General features: G+C 45.2%; 1 protein-coding gene across 2 annotated transcripts in view; it reads left to right on the top strand.

Annotated features, from left to right (window-relative positions):
* Nucleotides 1-2,291: 2,291 nt before the first annotated feature.
* The window catches only part of KDM6B (lysine demethylase 6B), a 144,280-nt gene continuing 135,383 nt past the window's right edge, over nt 2,292-11,188 (top strand). For both annotated transcript variants that reach the window (XM_075346716.1, XM_075346713.1), the window contains exon 1: nt 2,292-2,791. The gene's annotated coding sequence lies outside the window, so the exon portion shown is untranslated. The remainder of the gene's footprint in view (nt 2,792-11,188) is intronic.

The following is an 11,188-nucleotide window of genomic DNA, read 5'->3' as shown; positions in this document are numbered from 1 at the left end:
TTTCTGTACTCACTCTGTGGGGGGGATCTCCATTGGGTCATGCTCTGTTGATCCCACCGCTGCCACCAGTTGTCACGGGGTCCTCCGATATCACACAATCGACAGAGCGAGAGATGATTGAACAATCCAAAGAACATTTATTACAAGCAAATCAGAAGGTCCATAAAAATATAATCTACCATATAGAGGTTAAAGTAGACAAGTAATGGAATAAATGTCCCGGGGATAAGTCACAATCCTCCAGCAGTCTTTTTCCAGTGAAATAGGGGTTTCTCAACGGTTCTCTGGGGTGCTGCCTGTAGCCGAGGCTTTTCTCTCAGAGGATCGATCTTCCTGCTTCTATCTTCTCCTTCTCAGCCAGACTGAATAATCCAGAAAGGTAATAAGAGAGTTTGGGTGGATTCCAGGCCCCCCTCACTCACACCTATGGACAGAAGCACTGCAGGGGGTTATTAAACTGCAGACGGGACATATAATACATAGAATGGACAGAGCATCACGCCTAAAATGTGAACCTACACAAAATGATACACAACCCACAATATCGCACCATCACAAGTAGTACCTGGTTTCTACTTGCAGGCAAATCCACCCTCACCATCAGAGGCTCTGGTGTGTGCCAAATCACACCCCTCAGGTATTTTGTGTGCTGTGGTTACAATACCCATCATGAAACGGGTAGAAGAGGAAGAAGAGCACGAACAGAGAGTTTAGTCTGGGCACCTGGAAGGGAGTAGAAGTTTGGCCAAAGATATGAGACCTTTATCTGTAGATGATTAGTAGATTCAGCTAAAGACACAAAACACAATACAGAAATATTTAATGCTCTGCATTAAAAACATGCAAATTCATCTGAACTGAGCATGCACGTGTATGGGAGAGCCAAGCAGAATAGCGGACTGCTGGGAGCTATTGAATGTGTATGGCACTAGATGCATGTTGTGCATGTGTATGGCACGCGTGAGCATTGTTGTGCTCGGGTTCGCTCGGTCCTCAGTCCAGTTCGTTTCAACAGCTCGCACTGGGGGTAACAACAGCATGATCGGATGTAGTGTGCAACCAAAACCAAACAAAAAAAGGAAAAATCCTGCCCACCCTCCCACAGGAGTGATGTTTATGGCTGGCTGAGTGGAGGAGACCCAAACTGCCCAATTAGTGACTTCCATTGGGGTTCAGTTCAATTTCAAGTCCCAAAGTTAACTTTATCTAAAGTCCAGCTGACCCCGCTGAACCGAACTTCCACGGGTCTGCTCGTCTCTATATGGCACCTTTTATTTTAGTTGCAATTGCTGTTAATCTTGTTTATCACATCTACAGAAATCAAATCTCACCAATTGTAGCCGGATCTGACAACGGTCTGCAGAGCCTAAAGGTCTCCATGCGCATTAGCCTAACAGGTTGGCCAATATCGGTGAACTTGGCTGACAATCTAATGTGTATGGGGGCCTCCTGACTCTTCCCTGAATGATAATTGTTGATGGAGATAAGGTCTTGGCCTGTCTTATGTCGGACTAAAGATCTTTTTCTAAGTGAGATAATTCACCGAAAGAGGAGCCTGGGAGTGAAAATACACTTCCGAAAATACAGAAGTGCTCAGTAGAACCGAGCTCCTGTGTAAGGAGAAGTCGGAGGAGACAGTGGTTGACCAAACATGAACCGTCGTTCGGCCAACAGCTATCAATTGTGTATGTGGGGCTTAAATGAGGAGAATCGGGTGTAGTGGAAAGAAAAGAGCGAGGAAAGACAAAGGAAAGAGCAAGGAGAAAAAAGATGTAAAAGGTAGAAAAGTGGAGGTGCTGGTAGAGGAGAGAAGAAGGAAGGTAAGAAGAGCGAGGTGGTGACTAAGAAGGGAGGCTGGTGAGATCTTCCTCCATAACGCCTCACGACTATCATCTGCAATGCAGGAACTCGACAACAACTACGACACGTTTGTCTTCGCTTCGAAGAGCACGCAGTCTAAATATAAGGTGGAAATGTCATGGTATATATAACACAGAGAAGTGTGAAGAGGAGGAGGGTGCCTGTCCCCTGCCATACACAGTGCAGATGTAGGGCACGACTAATAATAAGGAGCCACACCAGGCTGGTGAGGTGCAGAGGGGAGAAGAACAACAGCTACAATGACAAGGAGGAGGCTCAGGCCAAGAGGAGGTGATAGGCTGCAAGGGAGAAGGAGGAGAATGGAGGAGGAGGAGGCGGAGGACAAGAGGTGGGCGATGACGTCAGCCACACTACGCACTTCAAATAAAGCAGCGAAATTTCCAGAGGAATCCTGCTCTCCACATCCACTCTCCTACTTTTCTGAGCTCCTACCCCAGCGCTGAATGTCTCCAACCTACTCTACCCCACAGCATTGTCACCATCTCCTCATCCATCATCCCACCTTGCCATCTGTTCATCCATTCTCCGCTATCTTGTGGAATTGCTTTATTTTTTTGCATCTGTCCACCCCTCCACAGCTTACCCCACTCTCTTACTGAAGTCCTAACCTACCCCCACCCCAACCTACCCCACCTCTGTCTCATCAACTTATCTATTCCTCAAGCCTCGGCTCATCCCTCCACCATGTCATCTTTGGTACCTACCAACTTCTGCCACCATCTGAATTTGTCATCTTCTACCTATTCCCCCGATGTGCCATCCTTCACCCCTCACACCCCCTATACACCTCATTTTCCACTCATGCTCTTTCCAGCCTCCTCACACCCTCCATTTCCATCCCCAAATCGTTCATCTTTGCACACCCACCTGGAGATGCCACGCGGGACACGAAGGAAGGGCAGATACACAGGTGTGTACGCCCGGGGCGGGGAAGGGGCTTGTACCATCGTCTGATCTAAAGCATCTTATGTTTATGTTATATGTTTCTATATGGGATATGGAGCTTTTGTTGTGCCAGTCTGATATGTTCCCTAAATATGCCATACGGGCAGTTGTATAGGGCACTGCTAGGCGGGGGCCATAGAGAAATGTTTCTGTGATTTCATTTTATGTAATGACTGTACAATACGTCTCATGTTGTCTTTTACGGGTCTAAGGAGTAATATCTCTCCTTGTGAAGGGTGATATACTAGTGTAAGGAGACTTATAGGCCATGTAATGCTCCTCTGGGAAATTAAAGATTCAAATTTCCTCTTCAGAGAAGAAGAGAACTAGAACTCTAGCGCCACCTATTGGAAGTGGCAATCCTAAATATCAATATCAACCATTTGATGAGCCTTGCTATATGATTTAGGATGAAAGCAAAACCAGAATCACTCTTTGCACACACGTGTTTCGGGCTGTTACCCCTCCTCAGTGCAAAGTAAGATATCTGATTGTAGACAGTGACATGCCAGTGAAAGGAGACTTATAAGCCAACAAATGCTCCTCTAGGAGGCTAAATATGTAAATTGTGTCTTCAGAGAGGAAAGGAATGCCAGTGAAAGGAGACTTATAAGCCATGAAATGCTCCTCTAGAAATCTAAATATGTAAATTGCCTCTTCAGAGAGGAAAGGAACTACAAAGGCCGCTTTACACGCTGCGACATTGCTAGCATCGGCTAGCGATGTCACGTGCGATAGCACCCAACCCCTGTCTGCACGATATGTGGTGATCACTGCCGTACCGAACATTATCGCTATGGCAGCGTCACACACACATACCTGCTCTGCGACGTCGCTGTGACCGGCGAACCGCCTCCTTTCTGAGGGGGCGGTTCGTTCAGCGTCACAGCGACGTCACAGAAGCGTCACTGAACCGCCGCCCAATAGAAGCGGAGGGGCAGAGATGAGCGGCCGGAACATGCCGCCCACCTCCTTACTTCCTCCTTTTCCGCAAGACGCAGGTAAGGAGATGTTTGTCGTTCCAGCGGCGTCACACATAGCGATGTGTGCTGCCGCAGGAACGAGGAACAACATCGTGCCTGCAGCAGCAACGATAATTGAGAAGAGGGGGGCATGTCACCGATAAGCGATTTTGAACGTTTTTGCGACAATTCAAAATCGCTCATAGGTGTCACACACGACTTTGCTAAAGCGGCCGGATGTGCGTCACAAATTCCGTGACCCCAACGACATCGCTTTAGCGATCTCGTAGCGTGTAAAGCCACCTGAACTCTAGCAACACCTATTGGAAGTGGCAATCCTAAAAATCAATATCGACCATTTGACGAGCCTTGCTATATGACTTAGGATAAAAACCAAACCAGAATCACTCTTTGCAGACATGTGTTTCGGGCTTTTACCCCACCTCAGTGCAAAGCAAGATATCTGATTGTAGATTGTGACATGCCAGTGTAAGCAGACCTATAAGCCAAGCAAAGCTCCTCTAGCAGGCTAAATATGTAAACTGTCTCTTCAGAGAGGAAAGGAACTAGAACTCTAGCACCGCCTATTGGAAGTGGCAATCCTAAAAATCAATGTGAACCATTTGACGAGCCTTGCTATATGACTCAGGATGAAAACAAAACCAGAATCATTCTTTCCAGACACGTGTTTCGGCTGTTACCCCTCCTCAGTGCAAAGTAAGATATCTGATTCTAGACAGAGAAATGTCAGTGTAAAGAGGCTTATATGCCATGCAGTGCTCCTCTAAGAGGCTAAATATGTAAATTGCTTTTCAGAGAGAAAGAGGACTTGATTTTTAGTGCTACCTAGTGGAAGAAGCAATCGTTACACTGGCAAGTCAGGCATGGCAATCTCCATAAGGAGAGACTTCATCCCTTAGACTCCAGCCAAAAGCCTCTCATGCAGCCAAATCTGATCTCATGCTTTGCACTGAGGAGCGGCAATTCCCTGAAACACGTGTCTGCGAATAGAGATTTCAGTTTGGCTTTTATTCTAAGTCATATGGCACCTTTCCACTAATCATTAAACTTTCCAGTATCTGCTCCTTCTACTGTACACTAGACATGAGCTATTCACAACCACAATCCTCCGGTACCTACCATCTTTCTCCTATCTCCTCTCTTTCACTATTCACCTCTACACTATCGGTGTGCACTAGATCCACAAACATCAGAATATCTGCAGATTTTTGTTTTCTGCAAACTTTCCATGATCTGCTGCACCCTTCCAGTATCCACAACCCTTATGATATCTCCACCCTTGTACCACCAATAAGCTTTGCACTTATTGCACCCAGGCACTGTTTACAGCCTTTCCACGATGCCTAACCACTCTGCTATTTGCTCATTCCACAATCCATAAGTTAGACTACCCACAACCCAACACTACTCATACCCTCCCTTACCACTACCTGTGCTCCTCCGCGTACCATCTGCCCGTGTCCACTAGCTACCACCATATGTACTATTCGAATGTCTGCAACCTTTGTGCTTTCTGTGCTCTTCCAAAATTTGCATTCTACAACTTTTCCACTACCCATCACCCCTCCACTATCCATAACATTAACACTATCCGTGCCTCTCCACAATGTAAAACCTTTACATGGTCCGTGGTTTCACACTATCCAGTACCTTTACAGGTGCAGCACACCCAAACGTCATGGCCCTCATAGTCAACATCCCTTCCTTTATTCTGACTCTCACTGCCACCTACATCCATAAGTCTAATAATTGTGTGGATTTTAGGGACCATAAGCGTAGATGGAATGAAGGACTTATTAAAGACCGTCAAGATGAAAATTTCAAACATGGCGCACCTACTGACTACTGCCAGGTACGACTATTACACGGAAGTTGTAAAGGACTTCAACCGACTGGGATCAATGATCACTCAAGATGGAGCGACAACACCGGGAGTCAACAGAAGAGCCATGGGCATATCAACAATGAAGACACTGGACAAGGTCCTCAAATCGAGGAACATTTTACTGGTAACAAAGACATGGCTCGAACATAGTGTGGTCTCGGGCTCGTACATAGTTTGGTCTTTTCTGTAGTCACATATGGATGCGAAACCTGTATGATAAAGAAACAGAAGAAGAATCAATGCCTTTGAAATGTGGTGCTGGAGAAGGATGTTGTCACTACCATGGATGTCAAGAAGAACAAACAAATCAATTTTGGAAGAAATCAAGCCAGACATGTCACTCGAAGCAAGGATCACGAAGTTACGACTTGCCTACTTTGGACACATCATATGAAGAGAGCAATCACTGGAGAAGGGCATCAGGGTCGGAAGAATAGAAGGAACAAGGAGAAGCGGAAGATCAGCAACTCAATAGCTTGATAATATCAAGATAACAGCAGAGAAGACCCTGGTAGACCTATCTAGGTGGAGAAGACCCTGGTGGACCTATTTAAGTGCAGAAAACCCTGGTAGAACTATCTAGGCGGAGAAGACCCTGGTGAACCTATCTAGTCAGAGAAGACCCTGGTGGAACTGTCTAGGCAGAGAACACCCTGGTGGACCTGTCTAGGCGGAGAAGACCCTGGTGGACCAATCTAGGCGGAGAAGAGCCTGGTAAAACTATGTAGTCAGAGAAGACCCTGGTGGAATTATCTAGGCAGAGAAGACCGTGGTGAACCTATCTAGGCAGAAAAGACTCTGGTTGATCTATCTAAGCAGAGAAGACCCTGGTGGAACTATCTAGGTGAAGAACACCCTGGTAGAACTATCTAGGTGAAGAACACCCTGGTGGACCTATCTAGGCAGAGACGACCCTTGTGGACCTATCCAGGCGGAGACGACCCTGGTGGACCTATTCAGGCGGAGAAGACCCTGGTGGACCTATCTAGGCTGCACAAAATCGATCTTCCTACAGAGCATCCAGGCATTAAATCACAATGGCTTGAGATAGAGCTGAAGGCCATTAAAAGAAAACAAGTACACTAGGCATAGACCATAAGTTCTTGGTTGGATCCAGCTGGGGAAGGCACTGAGATCCATTACAATGTGGTGCAAGATTCCCCAGACATCAGAAGGGGCTTACAGCAGAGATGGAGTAATTGGATGCTTTTCCCAGGGGGATCCTCTATGATTCAAACAAATAGTTTGAAGATTAATGCCTTAACAATCTGCATCACTTTCACTACTGTCACTCGTGACATTTTCTGACGTATCTGTACCCTTTACTATCCACACTTCTTACAGCAGCCACATGACTTGCAATATTTGTGGACATTTCGGGGAGGGACTCCATGTTTGGTTTCTTTAAAAAAAAAAAAAAGTTAATGTCAGGTAAAGCAGATTACGGCTGGGGGCGCTGTTGCACTGTTGTCAAAGGAGGGTGTACAGTGGTCAAAAGTGGTACTGCGGCCATTAGAACAAATTTATTAAAGCTTTAAGTGACTTTTCAGAGTAAGTTCTCGTGGGTGTAGACAACTTCTGGCCTTTGTATGACTTGTGTCCTGCTCTGTCACCCGTTTTCCCCTGGGCAGGGTCTATTTCACCTTTACAATTCTCTCTGAGCTGATGGATTAAGACGAGCTATTAATATGTCTCTTCCACACGCAGCGGGGGCGGACACTGACAGCTTGGGGCCCCTGTGCAAGACATTTGTTTGGGCCCTCATTCTTTTATGATAACCTACAGATTATATATATTGTGTATATGTATACATAGTCTCCTCTCGTCATGTGTATTACCGTCCTTTATTATATATCCCTGTCCTGTGTCCCCTCCACGCCCCTTCATTATAAGTCCCTGATCGTGTCATAATGAATTTGGGAGAGGGAGAAGATGCTATCAGGCACTTAGCAAAATTTGGACTTTCTCCCCCACCTATATATTAGTCTTTATGTGTCCTTTGTAGCATTCTAGATCATATAAAGACACGTGTTTGCCCCCTATATAGTGATGCCCCCATCCTGACCCCTTTCTGGAATAATGTCCACCATCCTATCATAATGTCCCCCATTCTGAGTCCATTCCTGGTATAATGTCTCTCATCCCAAACCCCTTCCTTGTATAATATAACATATCTAATATGTCCCGAAATCTAGCCCCTTTCCCGTAGGAATGTGCCCCATACTGGGCCCCATACTGCTGGCCCATACTGGGTCCCTTCCTGGTATAATGTGCCCCAAACTGGGCCGCTTCCTGGGATAGTGTCTACCAACCTTAGCTCCTTCCTGGTCCCCTTCCTGGTATAATATGCCCATCCTGGTCCCCTTCCTGGTATAATGTGCCCTATAGTGGTTCCTTTCTTGTATATTGTGCCTCATCCTGGTCCCCTTCCTGGTATAATGTGCCCCATCCTGGTCCCCTTCCCAGTATAATGTGGCCCATACTGGTTCCTTTCCTGTATATTGTGCTTCATCCTGGTCCCCTTTCTGGTATAATGTGCCCCATCCTGATCCCCTTCCTGGTATAATTTGCCCCTTCCTGATCCCCTTCCTGGTATAATGTGCCCCGTACTGGTTCCTTACCTGTATATTTTGCCTCATCCTCGTCCCCTTCCTGGTATAATGTGCCCCATCCTGGTCTCCTTCCTGGGATAATGTGCCCCATACTGGTTCCTTTCCTGTATATTGTTCCTCGTCCCCTTCCTGATATAATGTGCCCCATTCTGATCCCCTTCCTGGTATAATGTGCCCCATCCTGGTTCCTCTTCCTGGTATAATGTGCCCTATGCTGATTCCTTTCCTGTATATTTTGCCTCATCCTTGTCCCCTTCCTGGTATAATGTGCCCCATCCTGGTCCTCTTCCTGGCATAATGTGCCCCATGATGATTCCTTTCCTGTATATTGTGCCTCATCCTCGTCCCCTTCCTGGTATAATGTGCCCCATTCTGATCCTCTTCCTGGTATAATGTGCCCCATCCTGGTTCCTTTCCTGGTATAATGTGCTTCATGCACGTCCCCTTCCTGGTATAATCTGCCCCATCCTGCTTCCTTTCCTGGGATAATGTGCCCCATCCTGGTTCTTTTCCTGGGATAATGTGCTCCATCCTGGTTCCTTTCCTGTATATTGTGCCCCATCCTGATCCCCTTCCTGGTACTGTATAATGTGCCCCATCCTGGTCCTCTTCCTTGTATAATGTGTCCCATGCTGATTACTTTCCTGTATCTTGTGCTTCATCCACGTCCCCTTCCTGTTATAATGTGCCCCATCCTGGTTCCATTCCTGGTATAATGTGCCCCATTCTGGTCCCCTTCCTGGTATAATGTACCCCTTCCTGGTATAATGTGCCCTATCCTGAACCCATCTCAGGTATAACTTGGTATAATGTGCCCCGTTTTTGTCCAAAACATAAAAAAAAAACCCAAACACCTATTTTACTCACCTTCTTCCGTTCCCATACCGGTGGGCGTCCTCTTCTACAGCTGGCGCGGGAGACAACAGTTGACGTTGGCGTGCAAGCAACGTCAGCTCATGACATCACTGACGTCTCATGGGGAAGGGAAGAAGTAGAGAAAGATTCAGATTTCCTGATAAGAAATAATACAAAGTTTCTTACATTCTCTTTCAGGTAAACATTCAGGCAGGGAGACCTCATAAATAACTGACCCCCACACTAATTTACACAAGAAGTTTTTCTCAAACAATACAAACAATAAGAAAAAAGGCAAATTGGGCAGAATTTCACACAAAATCCCAAAAATGGGCCTAACAAGATTGTTGCCCCCTCAGCTAAATATTTGGCTGCACGCCCTTTGGGATAAACCTCTCCCTCTCCCTTGAAGACCCCTGAGCTAGGACGCACCCCCAGCTTTCTGACACTCAGTGCTACATTGCGACCCAGAATCCTTTGGTAATCTTCAGATATCATGATGTCTTCCACACAGTTAATGCACCCAGTGCCAGAGGCGGCAAAGCACCCCCAAAACATCTCTGACCTCCACCATGTGTGACTGTAGGTGCTGTGTTCTTTACTTTGTAGCCTCATTCTGTTTTCGGTATGCGCTTTACCAAAAAGCTCTATCTTGGTCTCATCTGTCCACAAGACGCTTTCCCAGAAGGATTTTGGTTACTCTCGTACATTTTGGCTTTTTTCTGTCTCTGTGTCAGCAGTGGGGTCCTCCTGGGTCTCCTCCGTAGTGTTTCATCCCATTCAGATGTGAACGGATAGTTTGCGCTGACACTGAGCTTCAGAACAGCTGGAATTTCTTTGGACCTTGATTGGGGCTTATCTGCCATCCAAACTATCCTGCTTTGCAACCTTTTATAAAATATTTCTCTGCCGTCCATGTCCAGGGACATTAAACACTGCCATGGGATGTAAACTTCTTGATTATGTTACGTACTGTGGACAAAGGAACATCAAGATCTCTGGAGATGGACTTATAACTTATAACCTTGATATTGTGGATATTTTTCAACATTTTTGGTTCTCCAGTCCTCAGACAGTTCTCTTCTCCTCCTTCTGTTCTCCATGCTTAGTGCAGCACACGCAGACACAATTCAAAGATTGATCCAACTTCTCCCCTTTTTATCTGGTTTCAGATGTGATTTTCATATTGCCCACAACTATTACTTCCGCATGTGAGTTTGAACTAGCTTCCGATGCTTGAAACAAAATTGTTTACACACAATTTTGTGCGGTCCATTTTTGGATTTGTTTGTGAAATTACGTCCAATTTGCCTTTTTTTTCCTGTCTTTTTTTGGGTTATTCCAATGTAAACAAAGGAAATAATCATGTGTATAACAAAAGAGGTGTAATTGCAATAATTTTCTTGGAGAAATACTTAACTTTCTGGAACAATTTCAAGGGTGCTAACACTTTTGGCCATGACTGTAGATAATATAGGATGATATTGAATGTGTATATCATTATTATGGATATAATTAATTAAATAAAAGAATATAACCATAAAATTGATACATACTGCACATTAATTACTAAGGAATAACATATTCAAATATGCCAGTGAACTGGTATCATCAGATACAAACAATGATCACAAAAATCTCAGTACATATAAAGGGTATATGTGTGACAATATACACATTGTAATTTTTCGTCTGCGGAATATGCTGGCGCCATAGTGTTTCAATCAATGGAATGACAATTGGGTGGGAGTGGTTGACCTGTTTTATTAAAAAAAGAAAGATCTATCAATCAATGTCTGACATTCACAACATGTGTGTGGAAGTGTGTCATGGCCTCAGAAGAAGAGTCAGTGATGTTCATCAGGCAGGAAAGGGTAACTAAACCACCTTTAAAAAGTTTAGACTCCACCAATCCACAGAAAGATAAGTTATGTATAAATGTTGGAGATTCAAGACCCATTAATACCCTCCCCAGGAGTGATTGACCACCAAAGTTCATTCCTAGAGCTAATCATTTAATAATCTTC

This window comes from Anomaloglossus baeobatrachus, chromosome 4 (genome assembly GCF_048569485.1).
Source record: "Anomaloglossus baeobatrachus isolate aAnoBae1 chromosome 4, aAnoBae1.hap1, whole genome shotgun sequence".
Classification (NCBI taxonomy): domain Eukaryota; kingdom Metazoa; phylum Chordata; class Amphibia; order Anura; family Aromobatidae; genus Anomaloglossus; species Anomaloglossus baeobatrachus.
The sequence above is the reverse complement of the archived record's forward strand: the minus strand, read 5'-3'. Positions and strand labels throughout refer to the sequence as shown.